This window comes from Lupinus angustifolius, unplaced genomic scaffold (assembly GCF_001865875.1).
Source record: "Lupinus angustifolius cultivar Tanjil unplaced genomic scaffold, LupAngTanjil_v1.0 Scaffold_162_1, whole genome shotgun sequence".
Classification (NCBI taxonomy): domain Eukaryota; kingdom Viridiplantae; phylum Streptophyta; class Magnoliopsida; order Fabales; family Fabaceae; genus Lupinus; species Lupinus angustifolius.
Genome location: NW_017728885.1, coordinates 628,004 through 640,105, shown reverse-complemented (window position 1 = coordinate 640,105; position 12,102 = coordinate 628,004).

The window sequence follows — 12,102 nt, the reverse complement described above, 5'->3', positions numbered from 1 at the left end:
AAACGCATAGGGATAAAACACAACGGATATTTTTGATCTGGTGGCCCAAATGAGTGAGGAAGTATTTCTGGCAACTGGACTCCCCTCGCCTGGGCAAGGGCCATGTAGGCGTTTCGCCTGTTCTGGGCAATTCTGGTCGCCCAAGCGAGACCCAAAGGGTGATTATGACTAGTTTTTGGTGGATTTTTCGCTTAAGGAGTGACGGACAATGATACACCTACATAGGCCCTTGTGCCTTAGAGCTGGATGTGTTTGTGATGGCTCTACGATGAGCTTCCCCTCACATCATGCGGACTTGGAGGCTTCTTTCACTTTACCTGCTCGGAGACTAGTATCTGCTGCACCATCCATTCAATATGTGATTCCTCACGGACCCACTGCTGTAGGGCCATCTACTAGGAGACGGATTTGGGACGATGTGCTCAATTCCCCACTATGGAGGAGAGCTACTCGACGGATGATACCCGATCTTCAGGCATATGTGGGAGCGGGAAGTAGGTCGCGTAGTGTGTCCAATGACCCGGAAGATGAGATGGAGGTTGAAGAGGAGGACTATGTGGAGTTAGTATGTATAGAGGACTCCATCGATGTGGTATACCTCTCCTCCGATTGTGAGACGAAGGAGAACCCAAGCGAGTGTCCTAGCGCACCCGCGAACACCAAAGTTAGTCACTAGTAGCCATTTCCATTTTTATTTTGCTTTTGAAGTGGGTATCTGTATATGGTACTTTTGATGTGTTGAATGGCTCAACCTATTTTGTATATTTTCAGTTTAGACAAAGATTTTATTCCGCTTTGTTTTTCGTACAAACATTTTCCGTTAGTTCAATGAAGAATTATTTCGCGATATATTGAGTTGTTTTTTGTTACCATTAGGTAGCGATTGTTGTATTTTCCGCAATTTAGGTTACTTAACATGATGTCCCGAAAATGAATCGAATATAAGGAAAATAGTTTTATATTATATTATTAAAAAAAATACCCATTTTTGGGCAATGTTGTTGGAGTACTTTTCGGGGCGTTACAACATGGTATCAGAGCGGTTCTTTTCTATTCGGCCTTGGGCTTGACCTCACATGCTTTCTTATGTGACTTGGTGTACTTAATTGTTTTCTTGAATTATTCGGTTGAGAATACAACCCATAGATAATTTCAGTAGGAGAAGTATTTGATACACGTCTAATGTTCACAAATTTAAAATGGTAGGACGTGGAACTGCTAACCTAGACCTAATGGCTGCAATGATTGCAACGATTCAGAATGTGAATGCAAATTTGCATCAGCTGAATCAACAACAACCCCAACCCAACCAAGGACCAGCTCAGTATAGAGGCTTGGACAAATTATGTCGTCGTCAACCCCCAAAGTTTGAAGGAGGTTTTGCACTAGATGCAACAAATGACTGGATCCAGGAGTTGGAAAGGATCTTTCGGGCACTGATGACTAAGAAAGCTGAGAACTGGTGGGAACTTGCCAGACGTTAGATAGAGCATGAACAATAAGTTGTCAAATGGTAACCTTCAAGGATAGATTTCTGCAGAAGTACTTTCCTGCGGATATGAGGACCGAAAAAGAGATGGAGTTCCTACGTCTTCAGTAGGGAAGCATGACAGTTGGGGAGTATGCTGCCAAATTTGAAGATTTAGCAAGGTATGCCTCACATTACAATCAAGTGGGGAACGAAAGGTCCAAATGTGCCAAGTTTGAGGATGGACTCAGACAAGACTTGAAAGTGATGTTTGTACATCAACAGATACCGGATTTTGCAACTCTGGTTAAACAGTGCCAACTTTATGAGGAAAGCGTGAAAGCAAGGAATGTGGCGTTGAAAAGTGTCGTACCACCCAGAAATTCCTATGGTCCCCAAATGAATTTCGAGCAAGGACATGGAAGGGGAAGCCCTTCAATCGCAACCAGAAACCCTATGCTTCGTTATCAGGGAATCAATAGAGAAATTTTGAAGCCTTACAATAATAGAGGCTTCTGACAAGGGAACAACAGTAACAACAACTACAACAACAGTAATAACGACAAAAAAATGACTTTACCGGTTGGGAACTCTAACAACAACATGCCACCCTGGTGTTCAAAGTGCAAGGGGAAGCACTTCAGTGCCAACTACCCTGTATGTTATCACTGCAACCAGCCTGGACACATCAAGCCGATGTGCCCTAAACTGAAAAAGGGAAGAAGTGAATATTATTCAAGTGGAAAGACCTAAGGCAAAAGGAAGGATGTTCACCATGAGTGGAGCTGAGATTGAGGGCAATGACGACCTCATACAAGGTATGCATCGTATTAATGAGACTTCCTTATTTGTGTTGTTTGATTCAGGTGCGACCCATTTTTTCATATCTAATGATGTTGTCAACCGATTAGTATTGCATATAGTATCCCTACCCTATGACGGTATGACCTAATTGTATCCACACCCACTATGAACCCGTCATAGTGTCAACTATGTGCTCTCAATGTCCTATAACTTTAGATGAATGAACCTTTGTAGTAGACCTGATATGTCTACCTTTATCCCAATTAGATATCATCTTAGGGATGGACTAGCTGTCTAACAACCATATTCTTCTAAACTACTTTAACAAAACAATAATCTTTAGCGATACTAAGAACCTCATTAAATCCTATTATGAAACCAAAAGCACCACTACCAACCTAATGAAAAAACTCTTGAATGATGGAGCTCAAGTATTTATGTTGCTAGCATCATTAGAGAAGAAAGGTGGAGAAGAGATTCAGTACTTACCTATGGTCAGGGATTCTCCGAAGTTTTCCCGGATGACATTCCTAGTTTGCCCAGTGCGAGAGATAGAGTTTGATATCGATCAGGTTCCTATAACTGGACCAATCTCTATAGCTCCCTACAGGATGGTACCATTGGAGCTAACAGAGTTGAAGAAGCATTTGGAAGACTTGCTACAAAAACAGTTTGTCAGACCTAATGTTTCAGCATGGCGTGCTTCAGTGCTATTTGTTAAGAAGAAGGATGGTGGTATGCAGCTATGTACTGACTATTGACAGTTGAACAAAGTCACCATCAAGAATAAGTACACATTGCCAAGAATTGACGAATGGATGGATCAACTAAGAGGAGCTATCATGTTTTCAAAGATCGATCTTTGGTCAAGAGACCACCAAATACGCGAGAAGTCAGAGGATATTCCAAAAACTGCGTTTCAGACGCGATATGGTCATTACGAATATCTCGTGATACCATGTAGTGTAACCAATTCTCCTACAGTGTTCATGGATTACATGAATCAGATTTTTCATCCATACCTCGACACATTTGTGTTCGTATTTATTCGAAGGATCAGGAGGAACATGCGAAGCATCTGAAGATAGGGTTGCAGATTTTGAAAGACAACCAACTCTATGCCAAGCTGTCAAAGTGCGGATTTTGGTTAGAATCGGTGATTTTTCTTGAGCATGTGATATCAAGTGAAGGAATTGTTGTAGACCCTGCTAAAGTAGGAACAGTGATGGAATGGAATTCTCCGAAATCCGTAACGGAGATCAGAAGCTTCCTCGATTTAGCGGGATACTATTAGAAGTTTATTGAATGATTTTTGAAGTTGTGTTACCGCTGACTACGTTAATCAGGAAAGACAAGGCTTTTGTCTGGACGACGAAGTGTGAAGAAAACTTTCAAGAATTGAAGCAAAGATTGACTACAGGACCTGAGTTGAATCTACCAGACCCGAAGGGAAACTATAACATGTAATATGACGCGTCTAAACAAGGCCTAGGTTGCATGTTGATGCAACAACAAAAGGTGGTAGCTTATGCTTCAAGACAATTAAAGACACATGAGCAACATTATCCGACGCACGACTTGGAGTTGACGGCGATCGTATTTTCTCTCAAGATCTAAAGACATCACCTCTATGGAGTAAGATTTGAAGTTTTCGGTGATCAAAAAACTTGAAGTATTTGTTCGACCAAAAGGAGCTGAACATGAGGCAGAGACGATTGATTGAATTCCTTAAGGACTATGACTTTGATCTCTAGTACCACCCTGGGAAAGCTAATTGTTGTCTGATGCCTTGAGTAGAAAGTCTCTACATATGTCAACCATGATGGTCAAGGAGGTGGAATTGATTGAGGATTGTAAGAATTTAAGCCTCGCGGTGCAAGTAAAACCTAAGAGTTTGATGTTAGGTATGCTTACAGTAACAAATGACTTTCTAGAACAACTAAAAGGTTTACAAAGTTCCAATCTAGAACTACAAGATAAGAGAACCTTGTTGGTTGAAGGAAGAGCCTCGAAATTTCAAGAAGGAACCGATGGAGTGTTGTGATGCAAGAACCGAGTCTGTGTGCCAAGAGACCTTGATTTGAAAATGGCAATATTGGACGAAGCCCATAAGAGCAAAATAAGTATTCATCCTGGAGCTACCAAAATGTATCAAGACTTGAAGAATATGTTCTGGTGGTCCGGTATGAAGAGAGAAGTAGCACAGTATGTCTCGCGCTACTTAACATGTTAGAAAGCAAAGATCGAGCACATGCGACCCGGAGGAGAACTCCAACCTTTGGATATCCCTGTTTGGTAATGGGATAGCATTGTAATGGATTTTGTGAGTAGATTTCCTCGAACTCAAAACGGTTTGAGACAGTTTGGATGATAATGGATCGTTTGACAAAGATAACTCACTTTCTACCCATCAGTATGAAATACTCCTTGGAAAGGCTAGTGGAGTTATACATCAAAGAGATTGTCTAATTGCATAGTATTTCTAAAAATATAATCTGAGACAGAGACCCGCGTTTCACTTCAAAGTTGTGGAATGGTTTGGAAACAGCCTTGGGTACCAAATTGAGTATGAGTTCAACTTGCCACCTGTAGACGGATGGCCAATCTGAATGGACTATCCAATCTTTGGAAGACTTGCTGAGAGCATGTGCGTTGGAATACTTTGGAAGTTGAGAGGGCTATCTACATATAATAGAGTTCACCTATAATAATAGCTTTAATTCCAGTATCGGCATGGTGCCATATGAAGCTCTTTACGGAAGGAAGTGTAGAACACTGTTGTGTTGGTTTGAAGCAGGGGAGGATCTGATACTTGGACCCAATATGGTTCAGCAAACGACGGAAAATATAAGAATAATAAGGGAGAACATGAAGGCAACTCAGAGTAGGCAGAAGAACTACTATGACAAAAGGAGGAAACCTCTTAGTTTTGAGGAAGGAGATCATGTCTTCATGAGGGTGGTTCCGACAACTGCCATTGGCAGAGTGCTTAAAGCCCGTAAGCTTACCTCTGAATTCATAGGACCATACCAAATCCTTAGAAAAGTCGGACCAGTAGCTTACCAAATAATCTTGCCACCTTTATTATCGAACCTACATAATGTCTTCAGTGTATCCAAACTCAAAAAATACATTAGTGACCTGTCGCATATCATCGAACCCGATTCACTCCAGCTAAAGGATAATCTCACTTTTGCAACTATGCCCTAGAGAATCGCTGATCGAAGTGTGAAGGCGTTGCGAGGCAAGGAGATTGTCCTAGTTAAGGTGATCTGGAGCCAAGCAAACAGAGAAGATGCAACTTGGGAAGCCGATGAGGCCATAAGAGAATCACATCCCTATCTATTTTATTAAGAGGTACGCTTAAATTTTCGAGAATGAAAATCTTATAAGTGGGGGAGAATTGTAACACCGTGAATTTTCGACGTATGTTTTATTAATTATTTATTTTAACAAAAATTAATTTTAGATATTAATTGGTAATGATTTAGGATAAGCCATAGTTGAGTGTTAGTCTTGTTTTATAAATTCCAATTTTATGGTAAAAGTTTGTAATTTTCTATGACGGAAAGTTTTTGAGCGGTTGTGGGGCCCAAATTCGCCCGAATTCAGCTCAATAACGTGTTTTCGAGTTCCTTAGCTCGGAATCGAATTCTGAGTATGCTATTGGCTTCGAAATATTATTTCAAGTCGAGATAGACATCGAGTTTATCCATGACGCATTTCTAAATATTTTTGACTCTGAATTCTGTGTTCGAAGTTCTAACCGTAAACCGAAATCGGAAGATTTTTAATATCTAAACGAGTATTAGCCGACAATACTCGGGTATAGTTCAATCGTGAATGTTTCTTCGAAGAGGTCACATAACTTTCACGAGTGAAACAATCGGAAGATTTTAATATCTAAACGAGTATTAGCCGACAATACTCGGGTATAGTTCAATCGTGAATGTTTCTTCGAAGAGGTCACATAACTTTCACGAGTGAAACTTGCTTGTCAATCAAGCAAAAATACTCGCCTCTTACAAAAACTCCCTTAAACCCATCATCTACCTATTACACCATTCACCCTTTGAAAAATATTTTGTTTTCTCATCCCTAAATCAAATTCATTTTCTTTAAAAAGAGTCCCCTCTAACTAGATAAAACCCTTGGCATTTCTTTCTTCTTCATTTTGATTCTCTAAGAAACTCCAAGGTAAGTCTTCACTTTTTAGTTCTTCATCTCTTAGGATCTAACCGTTAGGTATTTATGATATTTTTAGTATGGTGTTTATATGCATGTTATGAACACCGTCAACCGTTTAAATTTTCTAATAATCTTCCTAACTCTTGTTATACTCAAGTACTCAAAAAATGGGTTTTCATGAACTTAGAAAATTGTTGTTTTGAAACCATGAAATCTTGTTGCTCATGGGGCTGTATTAGTGTTTAAAAATATGCAATTTATGATTTTAATGAAAAGGGGATGATTATGAAATCAAGGATATATTTATTTAAAATGTTGTTTTGAGCATAAGATCAACACTTGTAAAGAAGGTGTTGAAATGACCATGAACACAATGAGAATCGTGAACAAGACTTTCGAGGATAAAGGATGGTTCAAGAATATGACTCTTGGACCGGATGGATGAAATTGTTGGATGTTCTTAAAATAGATTAAAATGATGTCTTTACCTTAGAGTTTACAGGTAAAAGATTTAACTCGCAAATCAATGATTGATTTTTTTGTGTTTAATTTCGAGGCGATCGAAGTCGGACAACCTACCCATTCACTTAAAGTAGATCAACTACTCTACAACCCAAGGTGAGGGAGAATACATCATGACATAGTGGTGTTCGAATATGACACCCGGATCTCCCAACTACCTCAAAAGTTGGAGTTATATTTGTTTTTTTAGAAACCCCTACTTAACTAAATGATTGCGTGCCTGGATTAAGTACGGATGATTTCTTAAGATGTATACTCTAGGATAGATTAAAATATCAAGTATTGTGGTAGTTATCCATGAAGGAACACCACTCAAGAAACTAAAACGTGTAGGGATTGAAAACAACGGATATTTTTTATTCGGTGGCCCAAAAGGGCGAGGAAGTAGTCCTGAAAACTGGACTCCCCTCGCCTGGGCGAGCCAGCCTTGCTTGAGTGGGTGGTTCTCGCCTGGGTGAGGCCCAAGAAGGTGTTTCGCTTGTTCTGGGCAATTCTGGTCGCCTGGGCAACAATATCTCGCTTAGACAAGACCCAAAGGGTGATTTTGACTAGTTTTTGGTTGATTTTTCGCTTGAGCGACAAGCTCTCGCTTGGGCGATAGCTAGGCAGGGAATTGAGGTTGTTTTAATGAAATTGTCGCTTGGGCGAGAGACATTCAAAGTTTTGATTGCTTTTGATTGGTTGATTGCTTAAATAATATCCCTAACTTGGATGAGAAGTATATTTAATAATTGGGAGAGATCGTGCCTCGAATGAGGAGCCCGATTCCCAAATCAACAAAATTATACAGTTACGTTTGTTCTTGTGCCTTATTTGGGCAAGGATTCTGGCGATGACGTCATGAGAAGGCGAAGCCTAAAAAGGATTACATTGAGGTCGTTTGACCGTAAGAGGCTTGGCCATGTGGCAGTTTAGGATAATTCAGTGAGGGTTCATAGTGGTAGGGATGTTATTCCTATACTGCGTGATAATGTAAGACCGGGTCCCACAAGAAGCATTTGTTTGGGAGATGTCTTAGGATGAGTCGATCGATATAAAATAATGATTAAAATATTTAATCGGCTAACCTCGGTTAGTGTGCATACTCATTATGAATAACGAAGTAGTGGAGAGGAAATTTATGGGAGACGAACGAGCTCTGCGATGTTGAGAGGGGCGGCGATGGCGGTGATTCGTCAGCAAAGTCTTGAGGGCGAGTCTAGGTGAGACGAGTCCCCTGTATTCCTGGATGAGGTATTCTATTGGATTGGACAGCTATCATAGCGCAAACTAGACGATCTCTGATAACCCCTCTTTGCAATTAGGATCGATGAGAGGGATGCCCAGAAAGTGTTTGATACGACACCGTCCTAAAATGGATAGTTCTTCGGAACAGATCGATCATATATCCTTGCGAGGAATATTTTTGGTGTGTTCAAATCGGCTTGTTATGGGCCATGTACTCTCGGTTTTTTCTGAATAGTTTATTGGGAGGATATTGGTATAAGGATAGATGAAATAAACATAACATTCATACATTGAGTTCATGGATATTGATTCTCATAATTTGAGATATAATATCATTCATCATTTACATTGTGTATGCGGAATATATTGTGTATATTATGTGTGTCTATTTGGATGTGATATTCTGTGTAATTCCACGCCATCAATGAATAAGATTCATTAGATGTCTTACTCCCTTTTCTTTCTGCTTGTCTTCGGTTCGCATTCTCGTTTAGATGGACCGTACTGCAAGGATTCGGAGATACCGATTCTCGATGTCCCATGAGGGGACAAGGAGCAGTGATGGATATTGATACATCTACAGAGGCCCTTGTGCCTCAGAGCTAGAGATGGTTTGTGATGGCTCTACGATGTGTTTTCCCTTACATCATGTGGATGTGGAGGCTTCTTTCAATTTACATGCTCGGAGACTAGTATCTGCTGCACTATCCATCCATTCTGTGATTCCTCACAGACCCACTATTGCAGGAACATCTACTAGGAGACAGAGTTGGGACGATGTGCTCAATTCCCCACCATGGAGGAGAGCTGCTCGACGGACGATGCCCGATCTTCAGGTACATGTGGGAGCAGGAAGTAGGTCGTAGGGTGTGTCCAATGACTCGAAAGAGGAGATGGAGGCTGGAGAGGAGAAGCTGGAGGCTGAAGGGGAGAACCTAGAAGCCGAAAAGGAGGACTGTGTGGAGTTAGTCTGTATAGAGGACTCCATCGAGGTGGTAGACCTCTCCTCCGATTCTGAGACGGATGAGAACCCAAGTGAGTGCCCTAGCGCACCTGCGAACGCCGAAGCTAGTCACTAGTAGCCATTTCCATTTCTATCTTGCTTTTGATGCGGGTATATGTGTAGGGTACTTTTGATGTGCTGAATGGCTCAGCCTATTTTATATGTTTTCAGTTTGGACAAAGATTTTATTCCGCCTTGTTTTTCGTACAAACATTTTTTGTTAGTTCAATGAATAATTATTCTGCGATATGATGAGTTGTTTTTTGTTACCATTAGATAACGATTGTTGTCTTTTCTGCAATTTAAGTTACTTAACGTGATGTCCCGAAAAGGAATCAAATATAAGGAAAATAATTTTATATTATATGATTACAAAAATCCATTGTTAGGCAATGTTGCTGGAGTAATATTTGGGGAATAGGTGATCCTAGAGTCTTGGCAAAATTTTCTAATAATGATAATAACATGAATAACTCTAGTTATGATACTACATCAAGATGGATGGGAAGAGGATTTAGGGAACAAGCCTCTAACAAACCTGGGAGGAATAATATTTTAGGAAGATCTTTGGGAGATAGAGGCCAAAATATATGTAGCTACTGCCAAAAGAGTGGATATACTATAGACACATGCTATAAGAAGCATGGATACCCTGCCAATTATTTCAATTCAGGTTCTGCAAACAACTATGTTGTAGCATAAAATGAACAATTACATGAGGATGAGGGGTTTGTTGTAGAAACTCCTAAGCCAACAACAGATGGATACAATTCAAACTCATCTTTTACACTAGAAGAACAACATGCCTTAAGATCTTTGTTGAATCAGCAGAAGCACACTGTCAACTATATCACATCTAATCCTTCCAATTAAAATACCAAGCATCCATGTAAACATTTTGTACTATCATATGTAACCAAAGACAACTCTTGGATCTTGGACAGTAGAGCAACAGATCATGTCTGTTACTCCTTGTCTCAATTTTAGTCTTACAATTAGATCAAACCTATATCAATTACATTGCCTAATGGAATCCAAATTGTTTCCCATTATTCAGGAACAATGACTTTTTCTCCCCATTTCTATCTTACTAATGCCTTTTATATTCCAACTTTTAGCTTCAATCTTATTTCTAAGTTTACTTCTTATCTGCCTTGCAATCTAAAGTTTTTATAATATTGGCTGCATAATTTAGGATCCTCACTCATTGAAGATGATTGGTGCAACTAAATCGAAAGGTGGATTGTATGGTATGATATCATCTGTTTTGACTCAACCAAAACCTCACAATGTTAATACATATGCTAGCTATATTGATTGTAATCTTTGACACTCTAGGTTAGGTCATTTATCCCATGATAAGCTATTTACTATGTAGAACACTTATCCTTTTATACATTGCAATAAAATTAATGATCCTTGTGATATTTGTCATATAGTTAAACAAAAAGGGCTTCCCTATACTGATAGCAATACTAGATCTGCTTGTATCTTTGATCTCATAGATATAGATATATGGGACCGATTTCAAATCCTTTTAATTTTGTACGTAAGTACTTCTTAACTGTTGTTGATAACAAAAGTAGGTTTACTTGGATCTACTTCATGAAATTTAAGTCTGAAACTTGGCATCTTATAAAGGAATTCATTTAATATGTTCAAAGTCAATTTTATTGTAAGGTAAAGTCCATTAGGAGTGATAATGGAAAGGAATTTTCTAATGCTTGAATTTTATTTGTCAAAAGGAATCCAACACCAAAATTCTTGTGTTGAAACCCCTCAACAAAATGGAATTGTTGAGAGGAAACATCAACATCTCCGTGCTGTTGGAAGAGCCTTAATCTTTCAATCTAATCTACCTTTATGTTTTTGGAATTATGTTGTTTCTCGTGCTACTCATCTAATAAATAGACAACCAACTCGTTTCTTGTTAAATAAGTCACCATATCAAGAATTGTATAACTGCTTACCTGACATTAAAAATTTAAAAGTATTTGCTAGTCTTTGTTTTGCATTTACTATTGTTTCTTAGAGGATCAAGTTTGATCTGAGATCTAGAAAGTGCATCTTTATAGGATTCAAGCAAGGCACAATAGGATATATTATGTTGTACTAAAAAACTAATGAAATATTTGTCTCTAGAAATGTTATATATTTATGGAACGACAAGCGCACCGTATCGTCCAAGTAATAAAATCCAGTAAAATACCGGGATATCGTCCTCAAGGAGCAGATTTGATTTACACTAATTCCTACAAGAATGAATTGAAGTTAGAAAATTGATAATTTAAGTTAGAAAATTGGTTGAAAAATTTAAACAATAATAAAACATTATTCTCTAGTATCTATTTCTTTAATATGCGGTTTGGTACGGTTCCAACGATTCCTAAATTTCTAAAACCATAAACCAAACCCAACATAAACAGTTCCTTGAAAAAATAACTGAACCGAACTGCAAAACCAACCGAACAATATTTTGAGGTTCAGTTTGGTTCTATCAGTTTCGCAGTTTAAACCGGAACGGCTTATACCCCTAATTGTGGACCTAATTTTGCAAATTCATCACCTATTTTGCCTATCACTTGTAACGCGCCGAAAAAAACTTCATAAATAATGTAATTAATCTATTAGAAAAATGAGTAAAACTTTTTTTATGTAATATATAAATCACAAATTGTTTTCCTTAAATTCAGTCCTTTTTCAAGACGTCACATGCTTATAAACTATTGAAAGTAAATGTCTGATATGCAACGGTAATTAAGATGGTCCAACATTTTTCTGAATGCTTTTCATTATAAAGACTTAACCTTGTAACACACACAACAAGGTGTTGCTTGGTCTCGTACAATATGTTTACAGAATACAAGGCGAAATCTAATCATCGCCTAAA